This window comes from Gossypium hirsutum, chromosome A12 (genome assembly GCF_007990345.1).
Source record: "Gossypium hirsutum isolate 1008001.06 chromosome A12, Gossypium_hirsutum_v2.1, whole genome shotgun sequence".
NCBI lineage: Eukaryota > Viridiplantae > Streptophyta > Magnoliopsida > Malvales > Malvaceae > Gossypium > Gossypium hirsutum.
In genome coordinates, this window is record NC_053435.1 from 7,628,268 (window position 1) to 7,640,806 (window position 12,539).

General features: G+C 32.3%; 1 non-coding gene across 1 annotated transcript; it reads right to left on the reverse strand.

Annotated features, from left to right (window-relative positions):
* Positions 1-3,548: 3,548 nt before the first annotated feature.
* LOC121211698 (small nucleolar RNA R71) lies at positions 3,549-3,655 on the reverse strand. Its single transcript, XR_005906917.1, has one exon. It is a non-coding gene; the product is annotated as a small nucleolar RNA R71 (small nucleolar RNA).
* Between the last annotated feature and the right edge of the window lie 8,884 nt (positions 3,656-12,539).

Sequence of the window (12,539 nt, forward strand, 5' to 3'; positions counted from 1 at the left end):
TATTAACGTTTGAAGACGAACTGGGAAATGCTTGCCTGTATCTTGATACAGGATATAGATGTTAAACCTACAGATGGCGTGACTGCATTAGATAATATTTTGACATTGTGACGTGGACAAATAACAAAGCAGCATATGGTGAGGCTACGAATAGAAACTGTCCCTCGAAAAGAAAGTTTCAGTTTTCGCATAGTGAGGCTAGTAGAAGCCTTTGAAAACATTGTTGGTTGGGAGAAGAATATTGTTCATGGTCGTCATTGATCCCTCATTCTAAATAAAAATAAAATATTTCAAATAAAAAAATATATTTTACTAATGATTTTTAATTTAATATTAATTTATTTATTATCATAATTTTAATATGTCTAGGATGGATATATATAATATTTATCTTTATATAATTTTGGTATATATATTAATTATAAAAATAGATATAATTGTTAATTTTATTCTTTAAAAGTGATAAGTTAATCCAATTGCTAACCTTATTAAACATTATTGTTAATTTGTTGTTCTAAAAATTCATGGCTCAATTATTTATATGCAAATGAATTAATAAAAATTAATATTTCAACGATTTATATGTAATAAATTAGTAAAAATATTAGTTGTTAAAGTTTATATATTTATCGATAACTAGAGTAACTTAGTAGTTGTTCTAAAATATGATGATCAAATTCTAACAAATTAAAGTAAAAAAAAATTAGCTTTTGAATTTTTTGTAAAATAAAAGGATGAAATTCACACTGAAACTTATTTACCTAAAATTAAGTTATGAATAAAATCATATCAAATATTTAAGACAACTAAAAAATAAATTTTATTTGATTCACGAGTTAATAATTTTACACAATATTGATAATTAAAATAGAAACAATATACAATGAATCAAATAAACTTAATTAACAAATCATGAATAAGATCACATGTAAAAATTATGGTAACTAAGGGTTTTGTTTTATGTTTGGAATTTGGAATATATAGAGTATTGTTATTTTTATCATTTAACTGGTTATCATATGCATACATGTCAATCATGTGAATATATAGTGGGTAATATGTAATGTTGTAAAATTTAAATTTGTAGTTAAATTACTTAGACTATTAATTTTTGGTTCAATCGACTAATCGTTAGTTTAATGATTAAAAAAATTCAAAAATCTTGAAAATCCATAAAAAATTAGAAAAAATTCAAGAAAATAGGGAAAAAAACAGATACAAATAAGTAATAATAGAAATATAAACATTTATTTTATAAATTATAACGACAATAATTAATATTTAAATTAGCTTTAACCTAGTTCAACTAATTTTCAATCGATTCGATGGATTTTTAGTGATTCAACTTAAGGGTGAGCGTTCGATCAAATTGAGTCAAGTTCAGTGAAAAAATTTCAAGTTAATCGAGTTGGCAAGTCCTATTTTATCATCCTAACTCGATTTAAAAAAAATTTCGAATCAAGTCGAGTGAAATGGAATTCAAGTAAAGTTGAATTGAGTGAAACTGTTCGAGTTAAATTAAAAAATTAAACATGTAAAATTAAAATCTTATTGCTGTATAACTAATTCCATGTTAGAGCACATAAATTTGAAAACTTTTGCAAAGCGAAAAAAAAAACTTTAGTATAATAAACTTGAATCATTAATTAACTTATTTATGTCTCAAAAATATTATTCTATTTTTTTTAAATTTCTTTATATATTTTTTTGAATTTTTAATAAATTTTTAAAAAAATATATAAATTTTATATTTTTTATAAATATTTTGAATTTTAAAAACTATTTTGAATTTTTTTATAATTTTGTTGAGAGAGGGACCAATTTGCTCATTTTCAAACTTAACAGGGGCCAAAAGGATATTTACACTAATTTGTTGTGCAAATTATTTGAGTTATTCGAATTGTAAAATTCAACTCGTTTCGAACTCGAATTACTTATTTGAGCTGACTTGAATAACTCGATTCGATTAATTGAAAATTTAAATTTTTTTTCCGAATCGAATCGAGTTTACCTCGCTTCTAATTCAACTAGTTTTAAATTATTTTATGGTATTAGATAAATTGGTTAGACTATCAGTTCTTAATTCAATTGGCAATCTAGACTAGTTCTAGCAAATAAGAACCAACAATCATATGCATCCATATATACTAGTTTATTGAAAAAAAAAATGATATATTAAAAAATTAAATTAAATTGTTAAATTAAATTAAATTGTTAAAATTAAGTTTAAAAGAGGAAATTAAGATAGAAAAATAATATATACTCTAAACTTATATAAAACCTATGACAATTCAATATATGGCTCGTGCTATTCTCAATAGTAAAAACATTCCTCACAAGTTTTGGGCAGAAGCTATCAATACAACAATGTACATTATCAATCGTGTGCACTTGAGGCCAAAGACGTGTATGACTCATTTGAGCTATGGAGAAAAATGTGTAATACTCTTTTACTTGACTCGACCGTCGGGTTCGAACTACAGTGTGTCATATTTATTATCAGAACAACTGCAATCAATTCACAATTTAATTATACAATTTATATGATAATTATCTGACAATAAACATTCCTTAATCATACTAAAGAAAATCTATATTTGTTTTATAAAAGCACCTAATAACATATAATGAATCCAATATATATTTTTCTACTAGAATATAAGGTATAACATTTAATTAAAACATCATCCAGCCACCACAAAACTTAGTCTATTCGGTGTTGGGAAGTATGTCTATTTTGTAGTAAACATGAAATTGTTTTTATGTATTTGAACGATGAATAAATAAATAAAGTTAATTTCACATTCCACTGTTATATCTTATGTGTTTTTGTCTTTCATGTTTTGCATGCATAGCGAAATTGTGACAAGTAAATATTAACTCATTGATTTTCTAAGTTCAAACTGATGATAAGTGGCATTGTAAGAACGTTTACATTACGAGAAAGATAACTTACATCAGTAGATAATCTAAACGAGTCTGTAATCCCGTAAAAGAATCAAAGTGAGCATTTGATTCAAATGCTTATAAGGATTATTATGTTGTTTACAATTCCAATTGGGGAGATGCCGCGGGTAACGTACTACGTGAAGATCCACTGTTTTAACAACACTGACGATAACACCTTAGGAGACCCACCAGCACCACAGTTTTTTGCAAACATTTAGATGGCTCGGAACAAAAGAACTTTAAGGGATTATGCTTTACCAAGTCTAGATATGGTCCAAGAAAGTATAGCAAGGCCGACAATTACAGCTAATAGTTTCTAGATAAAATCAACTATGATTCAAATAATCCAGAATAATCTGCAGTTTAGGGGCATTATGACAAAGGACCCTAATCAACATTTAAAACGGTTCCTTCAAGTCTGTGATACTTTTAAGTATAATAGGGTCACTGATGACGCTATTCATCTTCGGTTGTTCCCCTTCTCCTCGATTGATAATGTTTTTTCTTGGTTAGACTTGTAGGCACAAGGGTTTATCACGACAAAGGATGAACTCGCTGGAAAGTTCTTACAGAAGTTTTTCTAGATTAGCAAAGTAGTACAACTAATAAGGGAGATTGTTGTTTTTAGATAGATGGAAGGAGAAAGTTTCTATGAGGCATGTGAACGATTCAAAATGTTGATTCAAAAATGCCCGCACCACAGATTTCCTAAGTGGATGTGACTGTAGGTGTTTTATAATGGGGAGGATTCAAATGCACGATCTGGATTAGACGAATTAGCATGAGGAGCCCTTATTAACAGAATATACGAGGATGGGTATAAGTTCATTGAGAATATGGCACTAAACTCGTGCTAGTGGCCAATTGAATGATTCACATATGGTCAGAAACCTACTATGGTAAAAGCTATCTAAGAGGATGATAAGTATCAATAGTTAGTGGATAGACTCAACCGTATCGAATCAGCTTCTACACTGTCTATGCATAGGGGAGACATTGCTCTTCCACTATATTAACAACCTTGCTAATGATGTAAATTACGTCATGAATAGGGGTGGAAACCTTTATTCTGATACATATAATCCTGGCTAGAAAGATTACCCGAATTTGAGATGGGAAAGAAATTAAGGAGCAGGTAATAATTTAAATCAAGTTAAAAAAACTAATTACCAACCTCCTTATTTGTAGAAACCCTAGGATAGGGTCATCCCAAATGATCATACTGCATGTGGTCAACTGCTGGACAGAATTGAGGGAGAAATGAGGTAAATGAGAACTAATGTCAAACAGGTGCAGTCCTAATGCACCAATACAACAAGAACATTGACTAAACTCGAGGATCAAATAAACCAATTTATGAGCAAGATGGGTGACGTCAAAAGACAAATTGGCACAGTTATTCCCAGCAAGATGAAAGATAATCCATGGAGAGAAGGTACGGAGCATGTGAAACCAATTGCACTCCGATAGGGCAAAGTATTGAGGAGCCCAGAAACCACTACTCCAAATGCAATCGTGGAAAATAATGACAATCCTTGAAAGGTATCCCTAGAAACATAAATTGAGCCAGAATTAGAGAAAGTAATCAAACCGACAGCAAAGACAGAGAAAGAAGTAACAAAAGATTATGCCAAGACAAAATTCCCATTCCCTTCGAGACTAAAAGAAAAGTAAATGTGGGATGAGAATGAATTTGTAAGTTTCTTAAACCTATTTAAAACATTGAAAGTTAACCTACCTTTAATAGAATTAATTGAAAAAGCTCTAAAGTATGCCAAGTTTTTAAAAGAGATGATGGCTAGGCATAAGAAAATTAAGGTAGGAGAGCAAGCTACTTTAAATGCTTCCTATAGCATGATTATTTCAAGATAGGTACCTCGAAAATTGAAAGACCCAGGGAGTTTTACTATTCCTATAGAGATAGGAAGTATTCATTTTAATAGAGCTCTATGCGATCTAGTAGCTAGTAATAATTTAATGCATCTACTAATTTTTGAAAAACTCGGGTTAGGGGATCTGAAAACTACTTAAATAATATTACAGTTGGCTGATAGGTCTTCAGTACATCCAAAAGGAGTATTGAAAGATGTGTTAGTCAAAGTGCAAAGTTTTATTATCCCCTCAAATTCTATGGTACTTGACATTGAAGAAGATCATGTGATACCAGTCTTATTAGAAGGACCCTTTTTAGCCACTTCAAAATCCACCATTGATTTAGAAAAGAATGAATTAACTATGAAAATCAATGGTTAGACTGAAAATTTTAAATGTGGCTATCAATCAAGTAATGAAAATAAGAGGAAATTGGGGGAAAATGTAAAAATTATTTATTTCTAACGTCTCTGAGTCAAGGGACATGTTTCCTTTTAGACAAAATAAACAGGTTTAAGGAAAGGGACAAACGGGCACAGGTGGAACAGCATGATGGAAGATAGACCAATACTAGTAGAACAGAGAAATCCTTCATCAGTGAATTGGTGACACTGCCGCATGAATCTCATAGTAAAACTTAAAAATTGGTTGAATTGCGGTTTAAATTTTGTAAATTATTGTATATGAAACTAATCACTTAGTTTAGATTTTGACTTTTATTTGGTGTAGGTTCATCTCTAAACCGAAACATCCTTAAAGCTGGAAGTTTTTAGTCGAAATAGAGTCAATGTGAGGGGTAACATAGAAAATTTACTTCAAATTTTTACATTTTCTTTTATTTTTCTTGTCTTTTGTGTGCTTGAGCTTGTAGAAATACAAGTGGATTGGTTAGGAGCATGTACATAGGTTGCTTGTGCTTATGAATAAATTTGGCATGATGATAGGTGATTTTAAACTTTTGACTATTAGGCTACTAAGTTCTATATGTTACACTATAAATAGGTATTAAGCAATCAATAGTACCAAGTGATATAGAAAACATAAGTAAATGGACACGCTAGAACGAATAATAAATAGTCGAATTTGTATTTTATTGGTTGATTAAATTTGTGCATGTCAAGATATTTAAGGATGACCTAAGGCGAACACATCCATAGCCAAAAAGTTGTCATATTTATATTTCACCTTTAGTACTAATTTTTTAGCATGTTGACACTTCTTAATGAACCACATTACAAGCCCCGAGCCTGAAAACGTCAATTTGTATTTGCCCTTATTCTTTGGTCCTACACTGCATGATTATAGACGTCTGGCCATACGTATTGAGAGTTAAGTAGATACATCATAGTGGAATTGTAAAAATAGAGTGAAAAAGGAAAGACTAGTGTGATATGAGAATTATAGGTTAGCCTAAAAGTGCAAAACAAAAAGAAAAATCCAAAAAGAAAACCCTTACAAGTAGAAAAAGTACCTTAAAAGCCAAAAAGCATTCTTGAGTGAGAAAAATTGAAAAAGAATAGTGGCAAAGTCACAACAATAGAAAAAACTCGTTTAGTAGTGCACCAAAACTCGTAGGCTAGTCGTAGTTACTATGTCATGCTATGGTTCCCTATTGAAGAGATGATGAAGGTGAGAGAATGGGAAATAATGTGGTGAGCAGGTAAGGGTCACTAAAGGGGAAGAAAATGGATCAATACGATGTGCCAAACTATTTTTGTGTCTGTAACCCTTTTGATACTTACCCCTTTTTTTTTTAATTCCATACATGTCCTAAGCTTCAGAATATTGCAAGCCGAAAAGTCCTATGTGACTTAAATATCCTTCTACATGGATGGACATCATACTATATATATGCATGAATGGCTATTTGTATTATGTTCAGACAGTCAAAATACTTCTATGATTTGTTAATGGATTCCTATAGGAGAGACATTTAATACTTGTATATTTTGTAACATACTGAACTTAGATGCTTGAAGTCAAAGGTGGTAAGTCAACTATTCATCATGTTGAAGTTGTTAGTAAGCATGAAACGCCTTATTTCTTTGTTATATTTTTTCAAGGGTCATCATGTTTCTTTGTCATATTTGTTTATGTTGCTTGAGGACAAGAAATGACTTAAGTGTAGGGGAGTTTGATCTTCTAAAATTCGATGTAGCAAATTAAACTAGTTTTCACACTTAAGAATCCTGAAAACAAGCATTTTCATTACAATTTAGTTAAGTTTCTTTAGTTTTTTCTTACATTCAATAAAATGTGCAAATTGAGCCTTTTATTGACCTTAAGGGCCAAATGAGGCCTAAGAGAGAGCTAACGTACTATGTAAGTGTGCAAGAGACGATTAGAAGGCATTTTAAGATGATACTGGATGCTATGTCACAACACGATAGGACTGATGTCGCAACATAAGGAACAAAATGATGAAAACTTAAGTCTGCCTTCGATGTCGTGACACAAATTGAGGGTGTCACCCTTGAAGATAGCTATAGATGAGCATACTAGTTGCTATGCCACGACACATGTCTTAGTGTGTCACAACATCAACTTTGGGATGAAAAATAGACACAAAGTAGGGGCGTTATAGTCTGCACAATGAAACTTAAAGCTTGGGAAAGTTAGCTGACCTAGGGTTAAGGATGATGGACACCTAAAGGTTATAAATAGGCTTTTTTGGCATATGTTAAAAATACATTGGCATTAACCTGGTTTCTTCCGTTAAATTTAGTTTTGTCTTCTTTCTTTCTTAGGTTTCTATAGTTTAGTTTATTCTTTGGTTTCATTCAAGAGATCTGAATTATGGAATCATTCAACTTTGTGGATTTACACTTAATATCAATACAATTAGGCTCTTTCATTTACTCTATCTTCTTGATTTAATTAGCATGCTTACTTTTTACATAGATTATATATTGTTTATGAAAGCCATGAGGAACTAATCCTTTTATAGGGGATTAGCGAGTGGAGGTATGATCTGTTAACTATTTTGTAGGGTTACTCAATGAATCAGTTGTTTTGGAAAGGGAGAATGTGAAACAAACTCTAGTCTTGAAAACCCTAGGAAGTCATCAAGGTGGGAATTAACCCAAAATTGGTATGTTCCATTTATGAACACCTTAACCCCAAACCAATCTGGACTCTAAGGTCGGAAGATAAGTAGTTCTTGTTGACTTATTATGTCAGTGGAAGATAGGAAGATCCTGCTAGGGCAGCGACTAGTTGATTGACGAGAAACCCGAATTGACAATTGATGGAGATTACCGAAGCAACCTAATCACCCATAATTAGATTTGATTTATTCTTCCTTTTTAATCTTTTAAATTTTAATCTTTTATGTTGTTTTATTTTTATCATTATATGAAAATTGATGGAGATTACCGAAACAAACTAATCACCCATAATCATATTTGATTTATTCTTCTTTTTTAATCTTTTAAATTTTATTCTTTTATGTTGTTTTACTTTTATCATTATAAAACCCCAAAAACCCTTTATTTTATACTCTTCGTACTATAACTGAATCTAAAAGTACTAATTAGATCTTTGAGTGCTTAGGTTAAAATTAATCTAGCACTCGCCTCCATTGGGTACGATCCTCGGAGTACTTACCTATTCCGTTGTAAAACTAGATTATAACTAGACCCGTATACTTGCTGAAACCACTTCGCAATTATATATTTATTGCAGTATTCACACTATGGACATTAGTACGTTTCAAGTTGTTGGTGTTGTTGCAAGGGAGGCAACGTCACTAAGTTAATTTTAATTTTTGCACATAAAAGAATAATTAGGAAATTTCCCAGTTATAAATACTATTTTACTTTATTTCATTTACTGTTACTAATCTTTTCTTTCTAGGTTAGTGTATGACTCCCAATAGGGGCACACCTATTGTAACAGCAACAGATCTAGAGAGAATAATATGAAGAAATCATTGAAAAAGACAACAGCAACAACAATAAATGCAAGATCCACCACTACCAGCTGTGGGAAACGTACCACGTGAAAATCTACTGTTTTAACGACGTTGATGATAATGCCCTAGGAGACCTACCAGCACCACAGCTTTCTGCAAACATTTAGATGGCTCGGAACAAAAGAAATTTAAGGTACTATGCTTTACCAAGTCTAGATATGGTCCAAAAAAGTATAGCAAGGTCGACAGTTACATCTAATAATTTCGAGATAAAACCTGTAACAGCCCGGTTTTAGCTAAATTAGAATAGTGGTTTTGAAACCATAAATTTGATGTTGGAAAAATTATTTTAATATTATTTTTGGTATTTACAGCATGTTATTTGATATGTGTGAAAATTTCGTGAGCTAATTTTACTTTTGAATGGTTAATTCAGTAAAAAGGACTAAATCGCGTAAATTGCAAAAGTATTGTTCTATTAGCTAATGATGTCAAATAGCTATAGAAATTTGAATTTTAGGTTCTTAAGTGGTAAATATACCATTAGTTGGTTAGTGGATGTTAATGGTTTGGCATAAATGAATTTTTGTATTAATTTTAAAGTTAAAATGGTAAAATAGTTAATAAATGTTATATTAATAAAAACAAAGTGAATTTTTGTCCATCTTTTCTCTCTTTTGGCCGAATATTGGTGAAGAAGAAAGCCTTTGATTGAGTTTTAGGGTTCAACACTTGCAAGCTTCTGGCCATGATATCAGTATTTCAGAAAAGATACATTGATTTGACTTTGGGCCATGGTATAGGTACTTATCGTGTAAGAACCTTGAGTATCCGACTTCTACTTCGAATGGTTCAACGGGTAAATGAAAAATGAGATCGTATATGAAATTGGTACGAGATAGTATAAATTTGAATCGAAGAAATGATGATGAGAGTAAATAGTTTTGTGAATAAGTACTTGAAAGGTTTGATAGTTAATGAATGTTACATATTTATTTATGTTTATGTGATTGCATTAAGTTTATCTCATATGAGCTTACTAAGCTTAAAAGCTTACTTCGTGTTATTTTTCTATGTTTTATAGTGAATCAAGGCTAACTCAGATCCGAGAGTCATCTGGAATATCATCACACTATCAAACATCTAAGTTGGTACTTTTGGATTATACATTTTTTGGCATATGGCATGTATAGGCTAGATGTGGTATTTTGGTTATGATTATATCCATGAGATTTGGCTTGTAAATGATGTTAATATTGATGTGTGTTTGGCTATTAGAAATGACTTGTAAATGTATATGTTTTGGGTTGTATATATAACCATGAATGATGGCTTATTTTGGTATGTTTGGTATGAATGTGGTGATGGTTTTATAGTTGCTCAAATGATTAATTGATTTGTGGAGTATAAATTCTTGAGAAATGCCTTGATGAGGTATGATTTTAGATGTTGTGCTGGTTATTTATAGGGAAAGTGATGTATGTATGAATTATGGTAAATGAACCATATTATTTTGATATTGTTTTGGCTAAGTAAATGATAGTGATTTGAGAATTGGAATAGATGAAATTATAATGGTATGAATTGTGCTTTTGGTTGATGATTTTGGCTACCCAATTGTATGATGAAATGGCACCATTTTGCCTTGTGTAGGTATTATGTAGTTGCGGTGGCAAATTGGCCCTGCAAATGGCCTATTTTTGTCTAACACAGACAGAGACACGGGCATATGTCTTAGCCGTGTGTCCCATAGTGTTGAAATTAAATTGAAGTCAGTATGCTCTACACGGTCTCACACACGGTTGTGTGACTGGCCGTGTGGTACAAGTCAGTATACCCTTTAGTTTTCACACGGCCTAACACACGGGCATGTCCTCGACCGTGTGATACAAGTCAGTATGTATGCCCTATTTCTACACGGTCTGAGACACGGGCGTGTCTAGAACCGTGTGAGGCATATGGCCTATTCACATGGGTGTGTGATGCCTGTATGGTTGAAATTTTTCTAAGTTTCTAAAAAATTTCATATGTTATCGGTTTAGTCCCAAACCACTTTTAAAGCATGTTTTAGGCCTCGTAGGCCTTATAAGAGACAATGTGATTGTGTTGAATGATCTATGAGAATGAATGCTCTATGTTTGATAAATGTAAGCTATATGATGTATATTGATCGGTGATACCTCATAACCCTACTCCAGCGAGAGATACGAGTTAGGGGTGTTATATTTTATTGGTATCGAAGCTATGGTTTAGTCGATTCTAGGACTAACATAGTGTGTGTGTGAGTCTAGTTGTTCTGCGATAGTGTGATGATTCCTGACAACTTAAATTGTGTTTTCGAATAGTAATAGATCCCAATGAAGCTATAGCCGATGAGGTTGAGAGTAATGCGCCTACTCCCGCACAAGGGGCAGTGCCATCTAATTCTATACCCGTGACGGGAGGTCAGAGAGGAGTGGCTAAAGAAGCCTTCTTCCAAATGATGAATGAATGGTTCACTTAATACATTCATACAATCCTGACTACTTAACAACCTCCACCCCCACCTATTCCTGAACAAATCCCTGTTATTCCTCAAGTTATAGATCCGAAAAAGTTGAACAAGCTCCAGTAGATAAGATTCGTAAACATGGGGCTAAAAATTTTCGGGCTACTGATGATGATAATGCTGAGAGAGCTGAGTTCTGGCTCGAAAATATGATTTGGGTATTCGATGAATTGTCTTGTACCCTTGATAAATGTATTAAATATGTTGTATCTTTGCTGAGAGACACCGCGTATCAATGGTGGAACACGTTGATATATGTAGTTCTAAAAGAATGGGTTACTTAGGAGTTCTTTCAATCCGAATTCAAAAAGAAATACGTTAGTTAAAGATTTTTTGATCAAAAGCACAAAGAGTTTCTAGAATTAAAACAGGGCCGAATGACTGTGACAGAATATGAAAGAGAATTTGTACGGTTGAACAAGTATGCTCGGGAGTATGTTTCTACCAAAAAAATTATGTGTAAGCGGTTTGTCGACGGGTTGAACGAAGATATTAAACTTTTGGTCATGATATTAGATTCAAAAGAATTTATTGTGTTAGTTGATCGGGCTTGTAAAGCCGAATACTTTAGCCGAGAAAAGAAGAAAGCTGATTTAGAGGCTAGAGATTCGAGAAAAATACCGATGAATAAATCTTATCATTCTTTATTAAAGAAATTTCGAGATTCATATGGTTGATTGAATGCATCAGTAGGGTATCAGAATAGAGATCATATAAATCAAGCTGTGAATTCTAAAGTTCAAGCTACTTCTGTTTCGAGTGTTAGCAGTGTGAGAAATAACAAACCTGAGTGTCAACAGTGCGAGAGAAGACATTTTGGTGAATGCAGGAATAAAAGTACTAAAGCTTGTTTCAAATGTGACTCGCTGGATTATTTTATTAAAGACTGTCCTGAGGTGATTGAGAAAGATAGACCTTAGGATGTGAGACCAAGTAATATGTCGACTAGGGGAAGACCAACAAGCAATGTTGGAAATGTGAGTGGTAGTCAAGGGGCAAAAAATGACTCAACTGTGAGATCCGAGGCTAGAGCACCTACTAGAGCCTTTGCTATTCGCGCTCGCGAAGAAGCGTCATCTCCAGATGTTATCACCGGTACTTTTACTCTCTATGATACTAATATGATTGCATTGATAGATCTAGGATCAACTTATTTTTATATATGTATGAATTTAGTATCTAGTAAGACTTTGCCTGTAGAGTCTACTGAATTTATGATGAGAGTATCGAACCCTTTAGGCAAATGTGTTTTGGTTG